Source organism: Hesperophylax consimilis, chromosome 21 (genome assembly GCF_061612785.1).
Source record: "Hesperophylax consimilis isolate HC1 chromosome 21, BYU_Hcon_1.0, whole genome shotgun sequence".
NCBI classification, from domain to species: Eukaryota; Metazoa; Arthropoda; class Insecta; order Trichoptera; family Limnephilidae; genus Hesperophylax; species Hesperophylax consimilis.
In genome coordinates this window covers 4,502,065-4,512,825 of record NC_142856.1, presented here as the reverse complement: position 1 = coordinate 4,512,825, position 10,761 = coordinate 4,502,065, and the positions used below count along the sequence as shown (strand labels likewise).

Below are 10,761 nucleotides of genomic sequence, written 5' to 3'. Positions count from 1 at the left end.
ACTAACCATCACGCCGTTTCCCCGCAGGGGTAGGCAGAGAGGACGGACCGCCAAAAAACTCGGTCTTGGCACACACTTCTTGCCTCATTCACATTCATACATCGTCTCATACATACTCTTCTATTATTCTGACTCTTGACATGGCCCGACTCGAGTATCTGATTCACTTGATCGTGCCATGTCTTCCTCGGGCGTCCCAGACTTCTGCTACCATTCGCATTTGCATCATATATCCTCCTTATACTCCAATCTTCGCTCATTCGCTCTACATGCCCAAACCATCTAAGCGTCCCTTTCTTAATCTTACTCATTCTATCACTAAACACGAGATATTGCAGTTATGTTGTTGTGTATTTGCTTAGAGTGGATTATAATTTATTTTTCTTTAGTTTTCCTTGTTTTTTTATGCAGAATTGTATATAATATATATTTTTTAAACATAGTGTTAAGTAGTAAATTTATGTCAAACCACTTCTTTTAGTTCATTGATGTATCTGTGTTGGCCATGTTGTTTATTTCCGTCCATGTTTATTAGTAGCACTGTGTCGTCCATTTGTTTCACCTTAATTACTATAAAAGGCAATCTGCATCTGGGAAATTTAAATTTTAACGTTCTAATTTTCATTTATTTAAAATGAAAATTCGCTTTCGTTGTATGGGAAGACAGCCATTTAATAATTTAACTTCTTGGGGCCTCCCGCCTCTTATATTCTTTTATTTTGCTTCATACATAGAAATTGGTATCCTCTAGCAATTTGAACAAATCTAGGATTTGAAAAATCGTTGTGGGAATCTCAAATATATGACATTTTTTTGGGGGAAATAATTTTTTAGAAATTCTCTAACAACCCCCCCCCCCCTCCCCATGTAATGAGCAAGTGAAATAGTGAAATACTAGGGAACAGGTATTTATTCATACTTGTACCAATTGTTCCGAGTATCAAGTAAAGCTAGTACGACTCACCTCTATCTCACAGGAGCCACGTCCCACCTCTTAACCAGAACCCAGAAAATATGATAAATTTTTTGACCAAAAATTACGCGCCCGAGTTATCCGCATTAGGGATAATCGCAAGGGTCAGCCGAACCGGAGTGCAATGGAACAGCCTCGCCCTGGGGGTACCGCCTTATTGATCACGGTGTCCCCTACGCCAGGTAAGTATGCTGTGAAAAGGGAATTCGGTTGAGTAAATTTGAAAATTGGTTAATGTGGATGAGTGTTTCAGGCGAATAATTATTGCTTGTTAAAAAATTGTTACCCTTTGTGCTATGCATAAAAGATCTTGTCTTAAAAACATTGTGGAGAATAACTTTTCACTGGACGATGGATTTAAGTTTTGGGGGAATCTATTTTACGTAGAAAATTTGTGAGGAATCGTTACTCAAAAAAATTCTGTAATCTGTACTGCGGCTGAGTATTTATTACTTTCCATCCCCAGATACTCAGGTGTTCAGGAGTATTAAAAATAAAATCGGTATCTCACAGGAGCCACGTCCCACCTCCCACCTCTAAACCAGAACCCAGAATATATGATAAATTTTTTGACGGGACAGCGCGTACGCAGTCCCGACTACCAAAAATTACGCGCCCGAGTTATCCGCATTAGGGATAATCGCAAGGGTCAGCCGAACCGGAGTGCAATGGAACAGCCTCGCCCTGGGGGTACCGCCTTATTGATCACGGTGTCCCCTACGCCAGGTAAGTATGCTGTGAAAAGGGAATTCGGTGCATAAACCAATCTGCTGGAAGTTAACACTTACGAACTGCAAGCGGATGTGGCGCCATCTATAAATTGACTTCTGTAGTCTAACATATACTTTGCTACAGAGTACGGAGCAAGAGTTCGCGAAACCTCAAATGTGTTATGTCCGTGTTAAATATTCACTTATTATATATTTCACATATTAAATATGGTTAAATTACACCTAAATTAATATATTTTCTTATGTATTTTTCTTATTATTTTTAACCTTCCTATATTTGCTTTCACATATCACACCTGCTATTTTAAATGAAATACATGCATTAAGTTTGTGAAAGTAAGATGTTTAAGTAGTCCTTGGAGGGGAATGGCCGACAAATATGTCGATGAGGTTCGCTATCCATCACATCGCCAACCTTTCGGTGGCGCATAGAGGAGGACGGAACGTGATCAATGTCGAATTGGTACATGGAATATTAGAGGAGGAATGGAAAGAAAGATGAATGAACTGTGTGATACAATGGTGAGCAAATGTTTGGACGTACTTTGTATAACAGAGAGTAGAAAAAAGGGAGCAGTACAATGCAGCATAATGATAGGCTCGTCATTTGGTCTGGGAGACCAGATACGGAGAGGGCATGTCAGGGTGTTGCAGTCCTACTATCTCCCAGAATGATTGAATTTTTGTTGAAATATGAATGTATAAGTCCGAAAATAATGTGGATCAGATTTAAAATCGGTTTGACAAGGGTGTTTCTTGTTATTTGCTTTGCCCCTGTCAATTTTGAAAGCGACGAAGTGAAAGATGATTTTTGGACTGGGGTGAATGATGTAATGACTCTAAAAAATATGAACAAAAGGATTATAATGGCAGGTGATTTTAATGGGTGGGTGGGAATTAGACGTCACGGATTTGAGTCGGTCTTAGGTATGTTTGTGGATAAAAGAACGAATGACAAAGGGAACAGAATACTTGAAGTATGTTTAGAGTGGAACCTGTTTGTGTCGAATACTTTCTTCGATCATAAAGGTATCCACCAATATACGTGGGAAAGGTGAAATGAGAGGTCAATTATTGATTTTGTAGTAATTGACTCTAGATTGAGAGCCGTTACCGAGGACAAAAGAGTTTTCAGAGGGGCTGAGGTTGAAACTGACCACTTTCTGGCAGTGTCGAGAGTAAACCTTTTTCGCGGTTGGCGCTCTAAAGTGAAAACAAAAACGGTACTCCAACAAGAGTCAAAATAGAAAAACTGCAAAATGATAATGTCAGAAGTAAGTATGTGAATTGTGCAGAGATGAGATTGAATGAGAAGGAAATGGACGGTCTAGTTAGGTTAGGTTAGGTTGGTACTATCCATATAAATCCATAGATTTTGGTTCATCGACAAATATAAAATTATGTAAAGAAAGGGATATGGCTATTAGAAGATATTTATAGTTGTTTTGACAAAAAATTTACTTTTATTACATTAGCTGACATAAAATCAGTAGATTCAGCCGCAATATTTTTTTAAAGTATTATACAGAAGACTGTGATTCTATCGCTTACATATGCTTACAGAGAGATGAAATTATGGTATATTCTGGTAAATTGTATGGAATTACACATTAAATTTATGGTTCAGTTAACACAATTATGCTTGGAGAAAAATCTAAATTATTTAGAAGTACAACAGAGTTCATCGAAGTGTATCCTCTAACTTCTAATATTCATATTTAGTACCTAGAAATTAACATCTTAAAAAAGGTTATCTAGTTAATTTGGGATTTAACATACATTTTCATGTACAAAGTTTTTCAGACATGGTGAAAGGTCGGTGGTTGTTTATATAGGTGCTTTGTGATTGTGTGGTCCTTTATTCAGAAGAGATCTTCTGATTGTGTTATTTGAATGAATGGAGATTTTTCTCATCATCATATTTCCATTTTCAGCCCAGATGAACTAAGCCAAGTATTGACAATTTCGCCAGGTATAATATGCTGATCACTAGTCATTATCATTATTTTTCCGCCAAGTAATATGAATACGGGATTTTTTCAGAATAAATATTGTTTTATATCTATGATCGGAATACCTATTTAAGTTTTTTTTAACGTCTTACGAGTTACGACTACTTCTTTATTCTTGACCTTACGTAAAAATCAAATAACATTTGATTGAATTAGGTTCATTGTAAAAAAAACTTTTTTTTCTGTAATTTTAAAGTTCAATTCGGAAATCGCGACCAACCTTGGAGGAAATTAAAGACTAGTACCTACCTAATCTTCAACAGAATATAGTCTCCCCCAGGGCTGCCTCGCGTGAACATTTTTTTACATCTCACCCTTAAAGTTTATCATTTTTTAAATTATAAAAAAGCTTTTTTGGGAAATTACATACTTATTTAGCGATTTTGAATAATACATTATTACGTTTTCCGGAAGGAAAACTGATAAAAGCGTTGCACGACGTAAGTGAACGAAATGACTATTTGAAAATATATGTATAAGTATATGTAAATATATATTTAAACATGTATTTTTACATTGACCCCACACAGAAAAATAATTTCCTTCAGGGTCCATGTCATTTTTGGGGATGCTGTGTGGACGGTATTTTTAATGAAAGTAAGGAGAGAAAGTTCTGGGAAGGTAAAAGGTATGAAGTTTGGGTAATAATCTACGGGTCAGTGTGTCCAGGAGTGACGAACGTATGAACATATGAACGTATGGCGTAAGGCGATGGGTCGAGAGACCAATTGGAGAGGTCTAAATGTCTCTCCAAACCAGCCTCTTATGATCTGGCACGCCACGCAGCTAGTGAGCAGGCGTATCCTGAACACACCTCGCCCGATAAACCCAGGCACCCCTGCTAAATTACCAAACGTAGCGAACCCTTTGGTGTGACCAATGGCTGGTACCCAACCCCGCTTCCCAAATATGTGAGATAAACACCTAGACGATATTATGTGTGGAAGGCGTGCTTGGGTACGTTTTCCTTACTTCTAGTGAAATTGAGTAAACATTTTAGGTTTCCGAATTCTTTATCGAACATTTATTCAAATTCATTGGCCTGCCTCGAACCTTGGCTCGAAATGTCTCATGTAAACTAGCGAAAAGAGTTTTCTTACAAATAGGTTCACACTTCTAGGGATTATAATATTTTCTGTGGTTAGAAAAAAAAGAACTTACGTAAAGGAGAGGCAAGAAGAGATTAGTAGAAACCAGAAAAGATAAGAGGAGGCGGTAAGGCGTAAGAACATTTAAGAAGTGATATGACGAACAAAGAAGGGGCGAGAAGATGCAATAAGAAGCATGATCTAAGAAGATACTAAAACAGACTAGAAGAGACGAGAAGCGGCGTTAAGATGAAAGGAGATTAACGAAGAACCAAGACAAAAATAGACAAGATGAAACAATATATACCAGGAAGAGGCAAGGAAATATAAGAAGAGACAATAAGAAAGAAGACGAAGATTCCTTGTTGCGCTAACTCTTTCTTTAGACAACGTTTCGAATAAAGTTACAGTGTTCATTATCAGGGCAGATGTGTGACACATCTTTAGGAGTTACACAGGAGTTAGCACAATACGGCATAACACCCCAAAAACAAATACCAAAAATAACGTTCAATCAATTTCATTATTCCTGCCGATCCTAATTTTGTAGGTTAACTAAACAGTGCTCACTGGTATACCGGTCTCACCGGGACACGAGTGCTCTTGGTTGGGATGGTACAATCGTATAGTATCGTATAGAAACTATTTTTGGTCGACATACGCAAACCCGGAAAACTGATTCTTTTACGAAATTCTATCCGGTTCGCTGTTTTTTTTTGCAACCCTGCTTTTAATTCAAATGTCAAAGTAATATCGTGAAAAGCCTTTAGACCGAGTCGAGGGTTGCCCCATTCACATTTTTCCAATAAAATTATTATCGTTCTGTATTCGTCAGATGTTTTACCATGTTCTGGGAGACTAATAAGACCTCCCACTTAATTAGCGTTCGCAATCCCAGGTAAACAACGACTCCGTTCAGAAATGAAATGTCGATATAAAATTTGTCCTATGAATTGGGTGCCTTAGGATTATTTCAAGGTATATCATAAAGGAGAATTTATTAAAAATATAATTTTAGATTGCGTTGCAGAGGCGTAACGATGAGCTTACGAACCACGGGGCAAAAGTTTTTAAAATGACTAACTTCGTTAAAAACAGCTTTGTAAGAAATAGAAGAAAAATTTATTTTAACTCATCTGCTTTTTGATTTTCGTATTTTTTTGTGAATACCGCAGGAGAGTTCCAACTGCTTTCAGCTAGATCCAGTGACATTCTGGCATCCCCAATTGAGATGGAGGGTGAAGGTAGTGGGGAGAGAAAGACATGGAAAAGAGAAAGGTAGAGAAGTCCCTGACTATTCAGATAATGGTCATGGTCACCAATCACGAATAATGCTATTTGAAGATGTGATACATCTGCTTATGTTATTTTCGGTATAGATCTGAAACAACCACACGGAGAAAAATTATTAATATTGAATAACGTTAATTTATTAAGAATCTCTCTATTTTTTCTTAATCCGGTAAAAAATGGGATTGCAGGCCGTTAATCAACCCGAAAAAGACGGAATTGATTGCACTACGAAAAAATCCAGATACAAGTAAGATGCTCCCCGTATACCTACCTTTTAACGAGGCAAGAATAAATACATGTTCGAACGCTAAATACTTGGGGCACATTATTAATCAAGACCTATTGGACGATGGCGATATCGAACGACAAAGGAGAAGCCTTAGCATAGTGTCTGATATGATTGCCCACAGATTTTGCAAATTCATCAATACCGTTAAAAAAATACTGTTCAACGCATTCTGTACTGGCCTGTATACGTGTGAGACATGGTGTCACTACCGAACTTGCTCGATGGAACGACTCCGAATTATATATAAATACACCTGTAGAATCATATTTGGATACCGAAGATACGACAAACATCGACAATGTTCACGGAATTTGGACTAAATGGATTTGCCGGCCTGATGAAACACCGGGTCACTGGAGCCAGGATGCGGCTAATGGCCTCCGCCAATACGTTGGTGACCGCAACCTACCAGCACCAAACACCACTCCTGAGTGAGCGCTGGGTCGAAGCTCACTCAAGACCACGCCCTGCATAGTTGTACTCTGTTAATTTATTATTCTTCATATATTTTTGCATTTTTCACATATCTATTGTACAAAAAATATGTATATCTATATATGACGTGTGGGATTGCACTAACCTCCCCACATCCTTGAATAAAAATTATTATTATTATTAACGAATGAATTTCGAACGAATGGGGTTTTCTTATACTTTTAGTAAAATACGAATTTATAATCACAATGTCGTAACACATGTACATCAAAATTCTATAAATTCTCGCATTCGTCATTGTATTTATTGTATGACCGGTCGGTGGCTGAGTTGACATCGCGTTAAGGTCCCACTTAGGCATAGTGTGTTCAATTGCTCAGCTCGCTAAGTCCTTCATCACAACACAAGCAATTTTTTCCGCTTACCGTGGTGGTAGTAGGAAATTTTCAAATATTGTCAGGTTATTCGTAACCCGGGAATGTTGCGCTTTCTTTAAAAAAATAAATGTAATTTCGTTCGTGAACAAGTGTTCCGATATTTTAGAAATTTTACTCAATATTTATCAGGAAACGGCCTGCAATTCCGATCTTAACCGGATTATCAATAATTTTTAAGCGATTTTTAATAAATTAGCAATATTCATTTTTTTGTTCATGCAAAGACGGATGCTAGTTTTGAATTTGAAATTTAAGCCTCGATTAGGCAAATATTTGGATCTCGAAACACGCCTACAAGGCACTTTTTTATTATTCTTTATTCTATGCCGAATACAAAGAAGATCCGTCGTCCCTGGTTTGCATATTTCAATCGCCTCGTTGATTAGGTGAGCTCGATACGTTCAGGCTCTCTCAGCTTAGCCTTAAATCCAAATAGATGGCCAGTATCCTAAAAATGTTTTGCTATCGCGGATTCGTCCGGGTGGCCGAGTTTGCATACCCGAAAAGGATCAAAGACATTCGTCAAGAGAGTCCTTTCTATCTGTCCCACGTAAACTTTATCACATCCTAATGTCAAATCTAAAGGCGCAAATTATATTGTAAATAACGATATGTATAAAAAGACAATACCAATAATATCACTCATAACAAAATCCACTCACCTGAATTGAAATACAAAGTAAAACAAAATGTCTTTATCTTTAGAAATCATAGTATGCACAATGTAATACTCGTATTTCAAAATCAATAAGAAATGTTAACTGGTTCGATCTTGTAGAGTGATCAAATATACACGAACAGGCTTCTTTAGAAAAATATATCGTCAAGGCTCTGTTCTTAACCTCGACATATTTTACTGGGAACTAATAAAATAATGTTTTATTCAAGGAAGAACCTATTGAGTACCTTCCCACACGTATAGAGAGGCAATTCGAATACCTGAAAATGCCCTATTATGAAATTCCTAAAACATTCTGAAAGACGTGCAGCCCTCGAAGAAATGTCCCTGTAATTATTATTTTACTGGAGTGTGTTGAATATTGAAATGCTCAAGGAAAAGAATTGGGTTTACCTGAATGAATAATTATTAATTTTTAATTTGGTCAGTGTTTGATTTTAGACCAGTGTGTAGTGATGGACAAAAGCATTACAAAAAGGTTCACACTACGACTTTTAATCACGGGAATTATTTTCAAAATCGGGATCCCCGTATTAACAACTGAAGACAGATTTAAATCGACTTCCTCTATAATTTCAACTATCTAATTTCAACACAGGGAGTCTTCGAATCTGTTCTTCGACTGATTTCGACATTTCGGCAACTGTCTTCATCTTCATCTTTTGGTAAGGTTTAGATTTGGATCATCTGAAACTACCAGATGAAAAGAGAAGTGACAGTGCGTCTGCCTGAAAAATTCCTGTGTAGTGATGTCACAAGACTAAATATTGAATGTTATTCAGACTTCAATAAATCTTTCTTACATCTAAGAAAGAGCGCAATAAATATATCCCTCCATAAAATATTTACGACATGTATCCCAAAAGCTCATTAATATTATGCAATAAACCATATGCTGCTAATAGAAAAAAATATTTTCACGGTTGAAAGAAGGTCGTGATTTCAACAAAAATCCCGTAATCCTGGTATTCAGCCAAGCGCAGCATCGGATTCCCGAGTTCCAGTTCAAATCCGGGAGTCGTGGTCATGGGTTCAATTATCTGGTAGCTATGTCATTATTACAAAAATAATATTTACCGCTTAAAATTATGATGCGCTATGGAGCTTTGAGATGATGCATTCCATCATTTGAAATTGCTCAATCAGATATTATATTTAATAAACACCTACAACCTTACTTAAAAACGTGTTGTAAATATTAGGCTACACGTAAGGTCAGAATAGTAAAAACTTATTAAATTTTTTTGGTTGAAACGGTCTTAAACCAGGCTTAAGGCCGGCTTTACCACAGTAACGTTGAACGGGTGTGTAAGAATCTAATTTATTTATTTATTTATTTATTATTGGATAATTTGTATAGCGCCGCTTTTGTGAGATATCACCTCAGGGGCGCTTTACAGTTGATGCAGGTATTACAGAAAATATAAATATTACAAAAATAGAGTGAAGTTAAGTTAAGTAAAATGAAGTAAAGGAACAGGTGACACGAAGATAGAAGATGGAGACTCTGCAGCAAGAATCCCAGGTGGTGAAGAAACTGGTCCAGCTGCTGCAGCGAAAGAGTCCACCGCGTCCACCAACAGTGCCAGCACGAGGTTCGTCATCCGTCCAGGTATGTGTCTGCTGCTAATAAAGCGCTGACACACTATCCTCTCACAGATACCAGACCTTGGCAGCACCGCTGTGACGTTCTACGAAGATAGAAGATGGAGACTCTGCAGCAAGAATCCTAAGTGGTGAAGGAACTGGACCAGCTGCTGCAGTAAGAGAGTCCACCGCGTCCAACAACAGCGTCCAGGTATGTATCTGCTGCTAATAAAGCGCTGACACCTCACATAGATAAGAGACCCTGGCAGCACCGCCGTGACGTTTGGCAAGTCCATCATTTATCTCCATGTAATCCTGTTCCTGGTAATTGTTGAAGTGGTGCATTCTGTCCGCAATAAAAAAAAGCGACGGTTGGGTAATAAATTGCCCTGGGCTTAGTAAAAAACCAGTGTCCAAGCTTGCCCAGTTTCCGAGAATTTTGTTGAAAACATCTGGAGTGTATTTACCGGTCGCCGTTCGTTTCGAAAGTCCGATATTTTTGAGCAAATTTCAGAATATTCACTTTAAAACACTGCACTCAAATCACATATTATAAAGTTCTAATAATTATTAAGTTTATTTTTATTTAAGTTCAAATGTTGATGGATTGATTTTAAAAATAATTTCAAAGGGATGTTGCCTCATTTCCCTTGAAAATACTAAAAAAACACAAAGCGGTTGGAGGAAGCGTTAGGACGCGTCCTGCTGCCACGAAGGGCGCTATCATTCAATTAGCAAAATTCACTGTAATTACGGTGAAACTGGGTGGTAATTACTTCTTATTTTTCCGAATGTTTCAAAATTTTCAGAGTTGGACAAGATGGTTAGAAAATAATTTTTTCAAATTCCTTTAGCTCCGTTTGATTTATTAGCATCAATATGGAGAGATTTTTTCAAGAGTCATAATGATATTCCTTTTGAATCTCTATTTACTCTGTGATGTTAAATATGTTGATATCAGAAGCGATTCTATTTAGTAACAATTTACATTTTCATCGTTGCTTTTGTATATGCGCAACATACAAGATTTAAACTACCCCTGAACAACCCGGTCTATACCCTCCTCCCCCTTTTTACTCGAAATATTTATTGGGCTTGTTTTTGTAATGGAGAGAAATGGAGGAAAGGAAAGAGAAAGATAAGATCGTATCTCTTTCTAGGTCTTCTGATCCATCTTTCATAACTATTGTCTCCTCTGTTACTCTTAGCACGAGCAAACATCTCAATTTTAATTATT

The 10,761-nt window shown here is 37.2% G+C and overlaps 2 non-coding genes across 2 annotated transcripts; both read right to left on the bottom strand.

The window, feature by feature from the left end:
• Positions 1-1,008: 1,008 nt before the first annotated feature.
• LOC149413534 (U1 spliceosomal RNA) lies at positions 1,009-1,163 on the bottom strand. The gene has a single exon (XR_016304235.1). It is a non-coding gene; the product is annotated as a U1 spliceosomal RNA (small nuclear RNA).
• A 382-nt stretch (positions 1,164-1,545) lies between these two features.
• LOC149413533 (U1 spliceosomal RNA) lies at positions 1,546-1,707 on the bottom strand. Its single transcript, XR_016304225.1, has one exon. It is a non-coding gene; the product is annotated as a U1 spliceosomal RNA (small nuclear RNA).
• Between the last annotated feature and the right edge of the window lie 9,054 nt (positions 1,708-10,761).